Consider the following 14,225-nt stretch of genomic DNA (forward strand, 5'->3'; position numbering starts at 1 on the left):
AGTCATGCAAGTTGTGCTGCTGTTTCTTTAAAAGAGTAGAGGTAATTTCATCGAATCTGTGTGGTGTTCAGTTTTGTAACATGAAGCCAAGTCTCTAACGGCTTGCTAAATCAAGTTATTCTCCATTTTGTGAAGCGGCACTGTAAATATTGTTGGCAAGATTGATCCTTGGGTTCAGAGGCTCTGTTCTAACGATATTTTACTTATTTATATTCTGCCTCTTTTATAGATATTTCATGGCATTCATATTTATAGTAAAGGTCTTGATTTGTTCTGTGAGTTTCCAGGCAGGAGTAATCTTACTTCTAATAATTAATGGCTTTAATTTTGTTCTTAAAATTATTTATTATTTTGAAAATAAGAGAGAGAAAAGGAGCTAGCATTCTGTAGCAATGGAGTAAGCTGTTGTGTGCCATGCCAGCATCCCATATGAATGCCAGTTTTTAATCCCAGCTGTTCCACTTCTAGTTCCCTGTTTCATCAGCCTAAGAAAGAAGTGGAAGATGAATCAAGTTATCAGGTCCTTGCCACCCAAATAGGAGACACACCTGAAGTTCCAGGCTCCTGTCTTTGGCCTTGCTCAGTCCTGCCCCTGGTAGGGATTTGGACAGTGTACCAAATCTCTCTCTCTTGCTCTCTCTCTCTTTCTCTTCCTCCCTCTCTCCTTTCCTCCTTCCCTTCCTCCCTCCTTCCCTACCTTTCTTCTGCCCCCACTCTGTGTGCCTTTCAAATACATACCTGCATAAATCCAGGAGGAGAGGCTGGCATTGTGCTATAGCAGGTGAAGCCAGCACCCACCGGCAACAGCTTGGCCTTGCAGCCATTTGGGGAGTGTACCAAGTATCTTTGTGCCTCTCTCTTACTGTAACTTTGCCTTACAAATGGATAATTGGGGCCCAGCATGATACCCTAGTTGTTAAATTCTTACCCTGCATGTACTGTGATCCCACATGGGTGCTGGTTCATGTCCTGGTGGTCCCCGCTTCCCATCCATCTCCCTGATTGAGGCCTGGGAAAGCAGTCAAGGACGGCCCAAAGCCTTGGGACCCTGCACCCACATATGAAATGCAGAAGATGCTTCTGGCTCCAAGGCTCAGATTGGCTCAGCTCCAGCCATTACAGCCACTTGGGGAGTGAAATAGTAGGTAGAAAAATCTTTCTGTCTCTACTTCTCTCCATAAATCTGCCTTTTTGATATTTGCTTATTGAAAAGGAAGAGTTACAGAGAAAGGAAGGCACACACATACGTAGAGAAGGGGGTGGGGGTAAGAAAGATCTTCTGTTTGCAGGTTTATTCCACAAATGACCACAATGGCTCGGGATAGGCCAAGCTAAAACCAGGAGCCAGGGACTCTTTCTGGTCTTCTACCTGGATTGCAGGGACTCAACCACTCGGGTCATCTTTTCTTACTTTTCCAGGTGTATTATCATAGAGATAGGTCAGAAGCAGGAATAGCCAAGACTTAAACCGATGCTCATATGGGATGCCGACATCATATACGACTGTGCCACCACATTAACCTTGAGTTTCCCTAGCCGTAAGGTGAAAGGGAGGGCTTAATAAGAGAATACTTGGAGGTTTGTGACATGATCATGAACTTACATTCTGTTTTCTGTGTGACAGTTGCAAGAGTTCTAAAGCAGGTGCTTGACACAGTGGTTAACAGTTGAGACATGTGCATTTCATATTGGGGTATCTGGCACCCAACTTTATTCCTAATTCCAGTTTCCTACTGATACATACCCTGGGTGGTATCAGGGGATGCCCCAGGGAGTTGGGTCCCTTCCACCCATGTGGGAGACCTAGAGTGACTCATCCGATAAAAGGTCTCTCTGTCTCCGTGAAGGCATACCTACCATGTCTCCTTTCTACCAGGAGGTATATCTCAATAGAGATGTATCAAAAAGAACAACAACAAAGCAGAAGTTAGAGCAAGATGGTGTGGTTTAAAATGTATGTTACCCAAAGTGCTTATTTTGTTTGATGTTCTTCATCTCCTCATTATGAAATAGGACATTTGAGAAACACTTTACATCCATTGTTAAGTGATTGTTAGATTGTCTGCCTTTTGTGTTTCTAACATCATTGAAAGAATACTTGAAAAGAAAATGTTTAATTGTTGGGCAAATATAAATTCCATTTTTATAGACTTAAAAGTCCTGATGATAAAGAAGGCATAAAAGTAAAAACCAGTTCCTCTCCAATGGCCCTTCTGTTCCTGCTCTTGCAAGACAACCCAGTGTTGGAAAGCTCCAGTTTAAAATGATGCTCTTTGAAATCTCTCACATTCTGATCAGCAGTAATGAGCTAACTTATACCTTTACCACAAAACAGATTTAAGGTTTATGTTATTTTGTAAAACTGTCCCCTAAATTAGTTAAGAGGTGAACTTTGCCAAAACACAATATGGCTGTGGCCAGGTTGCCATGTGCTGTCTTGCGTCTTGCGAGGGAGTCTGTTGCCTCTCCTAAGAAGGTAAGAAGGAGGGTGACAGAAAAGAAAAGAAAAAAAATCCCTGTTCTAGTCCAGTAATTCACAGCCCTTAGGTTGGGGTCAGTTTTAGTGCTGAAAAGATGACGTTAAATGTGATTATCTCTTAATCCTCAGTTTAAACCACCACCACTGTTGACTTCAAAAGATCACCCTGATTGTTAAGTTGGTTCTTGCTGGAGATTAATGAGTCTTTAAAAGTATTCAACAATGACCAGATTGTAACCCTCACTAACTCATGGTGAATGAAATTGATTTAGGCGTCAGGGATTCTGCCCAGTTCTGTCTGAAGTAGACTCTGTAATTTAGCCGTAGTTAAATATTAAGTCAATGGCTCTTGGGAGGGGGTGTGATATGCAATGCATTGATTTGCTGCTGAGACATAAAAAGGAAAAGTTTTGGTTTGGGTGTAGGTTTTTTGTTTTGTTTTGTTTTTGTAAGCTTTAAATCTGAACTCATATGGAGAAATAAATGTGGGTCTCTGATCATTAGCACCATTAGCTACAGAACTATTCTGTGTGTCTTGGTAAGAGTCCTCTCCCACTCCCAGCACCTTGCACCTCTCCCCGCTCCACACTGCCAAGGCAGGTGCTGCTGCTTAAACAGAAGCGTGGTCCTCCCACACAGGGGCTCTGCTGTGCCCCCTACTGCCAGAGCATCCCTTCCAACACTGTCCTTGGTTTCTCGTGTGGCTGGGAGGTTGCTGGAAAGCTTAGCTAGGCGTAACATTGAAACCCCAGAACCCTGGTGGCTTGAATATCTTTAAGAATGAGGTGAATCTGGATCTTCTAAAAATAATGTTGAAAAAACTGAAGGTTTTATAGAGTTTTGTGCTGGAGTCAGACCTGCCTTTCCTTTAATTTTATTCTAGCTGTTAACAGCATATCAAGACTGACCCCCAGAGAACACTGAGCTTCTCGCTTGTTATGGCTGATGCTGCCTTGTCCTCCCACGCCCACACCAGTGGGCTTCCCGGGCCTTCAAGGTCTTTACAAAGCCACCATTCTGGCCTGGATTTTGTCACAAATTTTCTCCCACTACTTCACCTCACAGAACTGGACTATGTATGTTTAACTTTAATCCAATTACTCAGAAATGTGCTTTGCCAGTTGTGTTGGAGTGGATCCAATTGGCATCACAGTCTCATTTGCAAGTACCCTCTCTGGATGGCCACTGCGTGTCACAGACTTTCCAGGCATCCCCCTTGCAAGGCCGCTGGGGTCCCCATTTGGCCCAGGGTTTACACTTACCAGGGAAAACCTGAACAAACCAGGGACAGACCGGGTGGGGTGGAGGAGGGCTTTCGTCCTTTTGTTTCAGAGTTGAGGCCTGAAGAGGGCCGCTGGCTAATCCTGGGGGTTTGTCATTCTCCAACCTAACCCCCACTTCCGTATCCTATTTTGCAAAGCAGCCAAGTGGAAAAGAAAAAGTGTGGGGAAGAGTGGCCCTTTGTCCCTCTCAGGACGCGGGGATTTGACCTGAAGGGGACTGGGCATTTTTCTTGTCAGCCTGCCTCCCACTCCCTAGGCTTCTGCCCCGGGGTATCTCCATGTCGCCTGCGTGCCGCCCCTGCCCAGCCTCTAGTGTGACTGATGAGGGGCCCACACATTCCTCGCGGCTCTCCTGGGGCGCCTGCAGGCTGATGGGCAGGGGAGAGATGCACTTTCATCAGCTAAGGGCTCTATCAGGTCACAGCTGGAGACGACACACTTTCCTTTGGGGATTTCCCAAAAGCTTGAGAGCCACAAATCCAACCTGGTGTTATTAACCAGACTGCATCACCCCTCTTTCCTCTCACCCGGAGAGGCTGGGGGGCTCACGAGGAGCCTTTTGTGTGAATCCAGGTCCCTGGAGCAGACAGGAGACCTGGAGACAGGTCCCTGGAGACCAGCCTCCCCCTCCATGCTTTTGCTTCGCTCCCTACCACCACCACCACCAGATGCCAGGCAGGCCCTTTTGAACCTGTAATTCCCAGGGCTAGGAGGCCTTCCTTTTGCAAAGGGCTTCAGCCAGATGAGTGTTAACCTAAGAAGCCCGGAGTTCCTGGTTTGGGCTGCAGGGGCACCAGCTCTTTTCCTCCCCTAGCCTCCTGCATCCCACAGTGCTCCTGACGGCATCGGAAGCTTCGGCCGGCCAGCCGCAGCAATCTCCATGCTGGGCTAACTCTAGCTCTGTGCTCCTCTTGCAGCCTCTGTGAGATGGAACACTGGCTCCTGAGCTGCTGAATGTCAAGGTGGTACAGTCCCAACTACTGACACTTGCAGACGTAAGCCACACACAGCCGTGCTGGCACAGGTCCTCATCATGTGCTACTGCCAGGCCATGACCTTTACAAACACTGCTGAGTGAAGTTTGTGGTCACTGCTGGCATGACTACCATCTTATAGGTGAGGAAATGACGTGGGAAGGCAGCCCGGCCGACAGAGCAGCCACAGAAGGGATTCAAGCCTTGATGTGAAACCACAGCCTTCAGATTCCAGAACCCTGAAAACTGTAGTCTAGTATTTGTGTCATAAATGTGTTCAATTACTTTTGCTTTTTGTTTTATGAGTAGTAAAGCACATTAATGAGAAGTAGAAAAAACAAATAATATTCCCTAAATCTGACTTCATTTTGATTTGAGCACAATTAACCATTTGCATCTGTGTATTATCTTTGTAATGTTTAGCCTTTAATCCTGCTCTGTGATAAGTGCTTTGACCTAAGATTAGACAGGACTTGTGTGTGAAAGCGGAGTGGAATGGTGGCGGACTCCTACAACTCTAAGATGAACAGGAATAATTGAATCAAAGCAAGATTTATTCCCATGAGGTATTAGGAGACTTGGTTTCTAACCCAAGTGAAAATCGCCTACCCTCTGTTGATTTTACGTGGCATATATTTCATTAGTGAAACAGAACAAGAAGCCTTCAGGGAGGTACAGCCAGGCTGGGATAGGCTCAGAGCCTGCTGGGTTTTATAGAAAGGCAATCAATTGTAGTCTGGGCAGTTGGCCCAGGGAACTAGCCAAATGGTGTTATCCCTGGGCCTCAGTGTGACCATCTGTAAAATGTGAAGTTGAACAAAACAACCACAGGTCTCACCCCACTCCAACGGTTTCGTGATGATTGTTGGTGAGGAGACTACCTGCAGGACAGTTTTTGTTTTAGAAGATGTATCTTATTTGAAAGACGAAATTATTGAGAAAGAGCGGGATGGACAGAGAAAGAGGCCTTGTGTCTTCTGGTTCCCTCTGCAGATGGGCCAGGCTGGAGCCAGGAGTCAGGAGCTACTTCCTGGTTTCTCACATTGGATGCAGGGGCCCAAGGACTTGGGGCATCCTCCGCTGCTTTCCCGGGTACATTCGTGGGGAGTTGAATTGGAAGTGGAGCAGCCAGGACTCAAACTGAAGCCCATGTGGGATAGTGGTGCTGCACTGGCCTGCTTGTCACAATGCTGGTTCGTGAGGCAACATTTCTAGTTGTGCTCTGACTGCAATAATATATCTATCCATAAACTTCCCCTGGTGACCAACACGCACTCTGACTGGCTCGGTTCCTCTTGTCCATTTTGTTGTGGTCTTCCGCAATAGGAGAGAGAAGAGCAGTTAGGGGTTCTTTGTGAATAAGTTCCCCGAGGAGGAATGGCTGAACCTCTTTGGGTTCTGAGTCACCTGGAATCATTTGTGCAAAGGCAAGCCAAAGGTGAGGTTCAGGGTGCGTCCAGTTCAGGTACAAAGAGAGGGTGGAGATGCCCAGCCCACAAGCCTGGTTCTTGGCTTAGTCCTGTGTGAGTGTGCGCATGTGCACATCCATAAACCTACGGCTTACATTGCATACTCTCAGATTTAACTAGAAAAATGTGTATTGTTCCTGTTCTTTTCTAAGTTAAATTTCTCCTAGGAACTTGCAGGCACTGAAATCAGAAGGGAAGAAAATATTTTGTTCAAATTTAAAACTGTTTTCTGAACACATAGCAATTCAATTCTAGGGGGCTAGGAAATGACATGCAGAAGCTTTTCCAGAAACTTCTGACTTGGAAATTCTCAAACTGTGAGCAGCAGTAGGCTGACTTCCTGACAAAATCACACTGGCAAGCAAGGGTTGAGTGAGTAAGAGAGTCAATTTCTTTTCTTAAGCCGCAGTAAACAGTTCTGGCCAAGCAGAACGCTAATCCACGCATTGAATGCTAACTCGGCAGTTTCGATTGTGCACCTGTAACATGGTGCCAGCCTGAGAAGCGGCCTTGAGGAAAGCTGAGTGATTGTCAGGGTTCGACCTCATCACAGGAAAACATTTAGCTGTGAAGCATGGACACAGGCTGAAGGGTGAGGGTCTATTTTGCTGTAGCCAGTAAGGAGGATGAGTGTTTGAGTTCAAAGTAAGGATTTGGAAGAAAGGAGCAGGGACTCACCCTCTTGGAGGATGTTTTCCAAACAAGCTAAATGTTCTTTCAGGCTTTTGCCAGAAATTTAAACCTAAGTTTATACAGTAGAAAGCTTTTAGAATGTGTTGGGGACTCACTTTATCTCAAACAAGAAAAGCAAAAAGCCAAAAAAAAAAAAAAACCAGGTCTATCACTCTTCGAAGATGACTATTTGTTGTACAGGGCAATCAAAAGGGTGTGTCTTTCACACTGAAAAGATTAAATCTTTAAATCCCTGTCAAGGTCTGAGTTGCAGAAAACCAGGTGCCAATCTTGATTTAAAACATCTTAGCTATCACAAAAAGATGTTCTTAACTGCTGTTCATCTGTTATCTAGCTCTTACATGTTAACTCTAGCTTTCACATTCATATAGAAATACATTTTAAGAAAATTTAATATTTTGTTTAAAGGACATGAAAACCCTTGAATCTTCTTAGGGTGTCCCTTTCTTTAAAAAAGATTTACTTATTTTTATTGCAAAGTCAGCTATACAGAGAGGAGGACAGACAGAGAGGAAGATCTTCCATCTGATGGTTCACTCCCCAAGCGACTGCAATGGCTGGTGCTGCGCCGATCCAAAGCCAGGAGCCTGGAACTTCTTCCAGGTCTCCCATGTGGGTGCAAGGTCCCAAGGCATTGGGCCGTCCTCTACTGCTCTCCCAGGCCACAAGCAGGGAGCTGGATGGGAAGTGGAGCTGCTGGGATTAGAACCGGCGCCCATATGGGATCCTGGTGTGTTCAAGGTGAGGACTTTAGCCACTAGGCCAACGCACTAGGCCCAGGTGTCCCTTTTAAGATTGAAATGCAAACAACCATACAAGAGGCGGATCCTGGTTTTAAATATGTGTTTGGCAAGAAAAGCAGAAGTTTTGCAACTGAAGTCATTTTAAAAGCGCAGGTGAATAGGCACCCAACTCAAAACCCACCTGTGGGACTTCTGTCTCACCTGCACGGTTACTGATGCTGTCATGCAGAATTCTAATATGATGTGCACTTACTCATTATTTTCCCAGAAAACATGGTATTGTAAGATAAAGGTATATTTATAAGTTTCATGGGAAGCCTTACTGTTATTTGGGATTAGAGACACATATTGTATGTTACCAAATGACCCAGCCATCCTACCCCTGAAAATACATCCAAAAGAAATGAAATTTGCATTCAAGAGAGCTGCCTGCAACCCTGTGGTTACAGCAGCACAATTCACAATAGCTAAGACTTGTAGCTAACCCAGATGCCCAGCAACAGAGGAATGGGTGAAGGAACTGTAGTACATTAGCCCTATGAAATACTACTCAGTCATAGAAAGAATGAAGTCTTCCCATTCACAACAGAATTGTGCCAGTTGGAATCCATTATGCTTAGGGAAGTAAGCCAGTCCCAAAAGGACAAATATTATACATTCTCTCTTATGTAAGAAAACTACTCTGCAAAGTACAATGTCTAAGTATCTAAAGCACATAGACATATATATGAACATGGAGATCAGCATGCTGAGATGACATAAATTTGAACATTAAAATTTGATACAGGTGAGAAGACAGGCATGCAGTAATCCTTTGAAGGAATATCACGAAACATTTTATGAATCTTACATTTTTGTAGATGCATCACGCTTGGGTCTCTGCTGTGTTTGATTTTTTAGGTCTTGTCACCATGAACATAATTCATTAGATCTACCTAATGAAATTACACAAATTTAGTGTGTGTGTGTGTGTGTTTTAAAGATCATATTTTTTTTGAAAGACACAATTACAGACAGAGCGCCAAGCTTTCACTCACTGCTTCATTCCCCAAGTGGCCGCAACAGCCAGAGCGGGGGGACTTCAGCCAGTCTCCACGGCTTTCCCAGGCCAGCAGCAGGAGACCGAGTCAGAAGTGGAGCAGCCAGGACTAGAACTGAGGCCCGTATGGAATGCTGGTGTTGCAAGCAGAGGCTAGATGTACTATGCCACAGTGCCAGGCTAATGTAATGAACTTAAGTGACTTTTTACCCTCCCCTCCCCACTTAGAGTCAGGTATTACTCTATGAAATAGAATAAATATTCTCATCATGACAGCAAAGAGGTTGGCTTTGTAGACTGAGGAAATCTACAAATCTGCAGAAAACAGAAAAAAGCTACCAAGATCAGCTTGGTTATCTTAAAATTACTTTCCTTGAAAATTAGGCACAAAGAGACAGACAACAGGATTGTTTAACATCAGGTTACTTTTTTGTGTAAGACTGAAAGCAGAGAGAACTTAATTATCATTATGTACTTGGAAGCATGCTTATTTAGAAAGTTGGATTTTCTTTTTCTAATTCTGAATTCTTGCAAGGTCATGAACATCTTGGTTTCAATTTTGTAACTAGAACCTTCTTGTAAAAGCCTCCATGCTGAATATTAGCCTGTTGTGCTGCTGGTTTGAGCCAAACCAACAGCATCCTTCAGTAGACAACACCCTTCTCTACAGTAACATCTTCTTCCTAAAAGCTAGAATGCACTTGCCCTTGAAGCTGCTCTATTGTGATTGTCACATGCCAGCTCTTCATTTGTAGGATGAAAACAGCTAGCTGTTAACATCTACAAATATGATGTCAAGAGCATGAAAGAGAGAAGAATAAAGGAACCATGGACTAGTCATTGGTTTAAAAAAGCACACAATTTCACAGGTGGCACAATACGTCCAGATGTATTCTTGTTTGAATCTAACCTTGACTTTGCAAGTTGTTAATACATTTATAAGCCCATTCTGAACCATCCACCTGTATAGGGCCTAAGACAAAGGATCTTTTTGGAGGAAAACGAAGAGTCTGGGGACAGGAAGGACCCTGAAGGATGTCTTGCAGGAGGCAGACACAGAGATGGAGAAAGGTATCCACCGAGTCAAAAGGCAAAGGCTGAGAGGGGGCAGGCATGTCTCCTGTGTTATCCACCAACTTCCAGCTTCCCTCCTGTGGCAACATGCCTCCACAGTTACCACACTCAGAAGCCAAGTGCTCAGCCTGCTGATGGACCCCACATTTGCAGTTCAGCAGCAGCTACCTTCAAGTCTGAAATCTTGTCAAGGGGATTTCTCTAGGAGGAGTTGGCCAGCTGCATAAATTAGACATCTAAAGATGTTTTGAGCAAATCAGGATTTAAACACATTTAAAATATTTACTAAAGACTAAATATTCCACTCAGCCCTCTTAGTTTTAAAGAGATGTTTGTGCCTTTTCTCTGTGCTAGAATTTCGGACAAGGTTTGCTTTCTTGAAAGCTGCTCAGTTTTCCCCTACCCTGCTGTTCCATAGTGTGCAGTGCCACAAGAGTTTGCTAATATAAAAATTTATCTTGGTGCTTGCTTCAGCAGCACATACACTAAGATTGGGACGATATAGACAAGATTAGCATGACTCCTGCACAAGGATGACTCACAAATTCATGAAGCGTTCCATATAAAAAGATAATTATCTTGAACCACCAGGACCAAAGTCCCTTTGGTAGCCACACTTTTCTTGCAAATGAAGAACTGATTGGATCACCAGATCAAGGTGCCTTGGCTTAATAACAAAAGAAAACAAGCCTGACCTTGTGAAATTTTACCTAAGCTCTATGTTCCTAGAAAACAGAGGCCATGAAGAAAATCCTCTCACGTCATGTGTGTTCCAGGAAAGCATTCCAGGAGGAAGTTTCTCTCTTCCTGGGACTAAGACTCACAGAGATCCCCTCTGCTTACCAAACACAGACCTTCCAAATCCCATTTTTTGTCTCATAAATGACTGGCTGAACTCTAGTCTCACTAACCAATCTTGACAAAACCATCACTTGACCAAATTGTAGTTATGTTTCTTGCTAGCTGAGGCTTCAGAACTTTGGCCCATCTTTACCAGCATATAAAACCCACTCTCAGATCCTGGTCTATTGTACTAACCCACCTCCACTGCTCCATCCCACTTCTCTACAGCCAGTTCTCCCTAACCTTGTCTGTTCCTCCCTGGAACATAGAAAACCCGTTTTCTGCAGATGTCATAAACTCGATTGCAGTGTTCCCGCCTTCCTCCTTTCTGCAGGAATCTTACCCACCACCAGTCAGTCATTCCTTATCTAAGTTCAGATTTGCTTTTGGGTTATGAAGGGAATGTAAACATTTTTCAAAAATAAGGTGGAGTTGTTTGTATCAACATTAAGGAAAAAGAAATCTAACTGAGGGTTATAAAGACAGGTTCTTACGCATGGTTGCCTGATAATTACTGTCACAAGACTTTGCCAGGACACCTTACACAGAGGCCACCACAGCCTTATGCCAAAAGTATTTCTGTAAAGATACCTGCCCTGACCTAGGTAAACTTCTCTGGCAAAAACAAACAAACACACAAAAAGCTCAGAGACATCACGCCCTGGAGTTCTGCACAGCTACACTGGAGTTTTCATTTTGCTAAAAGTCACTTTTGTAGCCACAATATCACAACTCATTTTATAACCAAATTTTCTTTGTGTTTACTCCCTTTAGTCAAATGACAATCCTGGATTGCAGAACACCGCTCAACAAGGTGTTTCAAGCCAGCAAAAACTACTATAAATAATAAAGCGTTAGGATAGTCACTTTCTTTAGACTAGTATTTAGTGTACTATATGGGAAGACTACCTAGAGAACTGAAGATTGAGGCTCAAACACAATCTAACTTCCTAACTTTATTTTAATGACTCTGAACACTCAAACATTTAGCATAACCATATTAAAATACAAATGCAAAGCACTTTCCACAACCAAATTTTAGTTCTTGATTTTTTTTCTTTTCTTTTTAATTTATTTTTATTTGAAAGGTAGAGTTACAGAGAAAGAGAGAGGTAAGTGGTCATGTGGTCCAGAGCTGGGCTGGCCTAAAGTCACAAGGCAGGAACTTCTTCTGGGATCCTGTGTGGGTTCAGGGACCCAAGGCCATATTCTGCTGCTTTCCCAGGCTATTAACAGGGAACTGGATAGGAAGCTAAGTAGCTGGGACTCGAACCGGCACCCATATAGGATACTGGCCTCACAGGTGGTAGCTTAGCCTACTACATCATGACACCCACATAAGTTCTTGAAATTTTGCTCTGTTTTAGAACTGACTTTACCAGCTCTAAATGGAATCACTAATGGGATCACTGCGAATTTGTTGGATAACACGTCTTTCCCAGCTGAGTTCACAGACTCACTCCATTGCTTTGTTTTATTGTTTCTAACAAATAGGTCATGAGCAATGATGATTTTGTTTATTTTTTTTTTAAGATTTTTTTTTTTTTTTTATTCATTGGAAAGGCGGATATACAGAGAGGAGAGACAGAGAGGAAGATCTTCCGTCCAGTGATTCACTCCCCAAGTGAGCGCAACGGGCCGATACTATGCCGATCCGAAGCCAGGAGCCTCTTCCGGGTCTCCCACGCGGGTGCAGGGTCCCAAAGCTTTGGGCCGTCCTCCACTGCTTTCCCAGGCCACAGGCAGGGAGCTGGAAGGGAAGCGGGGCTGCCGGGATTAGAACCGGCGCTCATATGGGATCCTGGGCGTGCAAGGCGAGGACCTTTAACCACTTGCGCCACCGCGCCGGGCCCAGCAATGATGATTTTGAAGAATGCTATTCATTTAGAAACAACTTAGGAAAAACCACCAAGCTAACTGCATCAAATATGTGTTCTGTGTAACTCAGTAATACAAACCTCTTTACAATTCGCTCAGTTGAGGCCACAAAATTTTACTTGCTTGTTTTAACATTTTTATCCATTTATTTTATTTGAGGCAGAGAGAACACTCCCATCAGCTAGTTCCTCCCCCCGGGTACCAGCAACAGCTAGAACTGTATGTCAGAACAAACTTAGGAGCCAGAAACTCAATCCAGCTCTCTCCTATGGGATGGCCAGGACCCAGGTGCATGAGCCATCACCTCCTGTCTCCCAGAGATGAATTAGCAGGAAGCTGGACTCTGTAACACAACTGGGACTCCAATGGAGCCGTGCTGATATGAGATACATGTAACCAAATAGGATCTTAACCTTTGCATCTTAACCTTTATCTAAAAGGTCACAGACTTTTAGATAAAGGGAGGAAGGGAATAAAAAAACAAAAAGGAAAATAGATAAGTTGGTTAATTGTTTACTCTCATTTGTTTATGAATCTAGTAGATCTGAAAAGGGCAGGACTTTAAGCCAAGGTCTAGTGAATCCAACAAACACAGTAAGATGTGCAACTGAAAAATTACAAAATAAACAACAAGCTTCACACCCATTAGCGCTTCACTGCTCAGTGCCATGTATTTCCTAAAGCAGTGAGCAGAATTCAGTTCTCCAGGGAGCCAGGGTTTGTGCACTAAATCACTGTAGAAGATTTATTCTATACCAGACTCTGGTAATTTTACATTCCAGACATTTCTGGATATAGCCTCCCAGTTCAGGCCTGCATTATTTTGATTTTATACTATCACATTGATTCTCTAGTCCCTCTCCAGCTATTTTTAGACACTTCCCAGTCTATCACTCAAGCAATATTTGAAGTGATCTCTCTCTTGCATGCAAATAGGAACATTTAAAAAACATTTTAGTGTCTGTATGCTTTAGTGTCACCCTGTGAAGTCTTGTAGTCAGCCTTTTTCCTGTGGCTCCACCTCTATCCCTGGCTGCACGGTCCACTCTGACACGGGAACAGCAGAACTGCTGTGAGATCCCCCGGGTGCCCACCCAAGCCCAGTATTCTAGGTGTGGACACATGCTATTCGATGCTTCTTTCCCAGCGTTGCTCTGCCTCACGTGCTTTCCATCACAGCTGGCCATGGGGCAAGCGTTGGCTCCAGAAAAGTCCGCTGAAACTTGACACCTGCCCCTCAATCTTTGCCAGGTGGTTCCTTGTTGTTGCTTCTGGAAGGAACTCAGTCAGTAAGCATCACATGGAATAAGAACAGTACAATTCTACAAAGGCCACCTTCTGTTGCTTTCCCAGACACAGTAAGGGGAACTGGGTTGGAAGTAAAGCATGAGGATTTGAACCAGTGCTCATATGGGATTCCAGCATTGCAAGTGGCATCTTAATTCACAGAGCCACAGTGCCAGCCCCTATAACAAGCTAATTTCTAATCTGATGATTACAAATGGCCTACAAATTATGTCATAGATATCCAAATGGCTCTTGGCAGAAAAATATTCCCCACCCTTGCTTTATGCAAACAAATGGTATACTCATATAAAGAGGCAGATGCTGCTCAGAGGGGTAAAAGCTCACTTAGGAGTCATCTGGGAAGGAATATCCTGTGGCATCCCACAGGCCCATTGGAAATGGAATGGTTCCCCATCCAGAACAGTCCTCCAAAAGGCCTGATAGAAAGCTGGGAAACAAGATC

At 44.0% G+C, this 14,225-nt stretch overlaps 1 protein-coding gene and 1 non-coding gene across 3 annotated transcripts in view; both read left to right on the plus strand.

Moving 5' to 3' along the window:
• Nucleotides 1–14,225, plus strand: part of SGPP2 (sphingosine-1-phosphate phosphatase 2) — a 116,918-nt gene that overhangs the window by 54,208 nt on the left and 48,485 nt on the right. The gene's annotated exons all lie outside the window — the stretch shown is intronic.
• LOC121158208 lies at nt 10,216–10,322 on the plus strand. Its single transcript, XR_005884169.1, has one exon. It is a non-coding gene; the product is annotated as a U6 spliceosomal RNA (small nuclear RNA).

This window comes from Ochotona curzoniae, unplaced genomic scaffold, assembly GCF_017591425.1.
Source record: "Ochotona curzoniae isolate NIBS_2020 unplaced genomic scaffold, NIBS_Ocur_1.0 contig_3643, whole genome shotgun sequence".
Lineage (NCBI taxonomy): Eukaryota > Metazoa > Chordata > Mammalia > Lagomorpha > Ochotonidae > Ochotona > Ochotona curzoniae.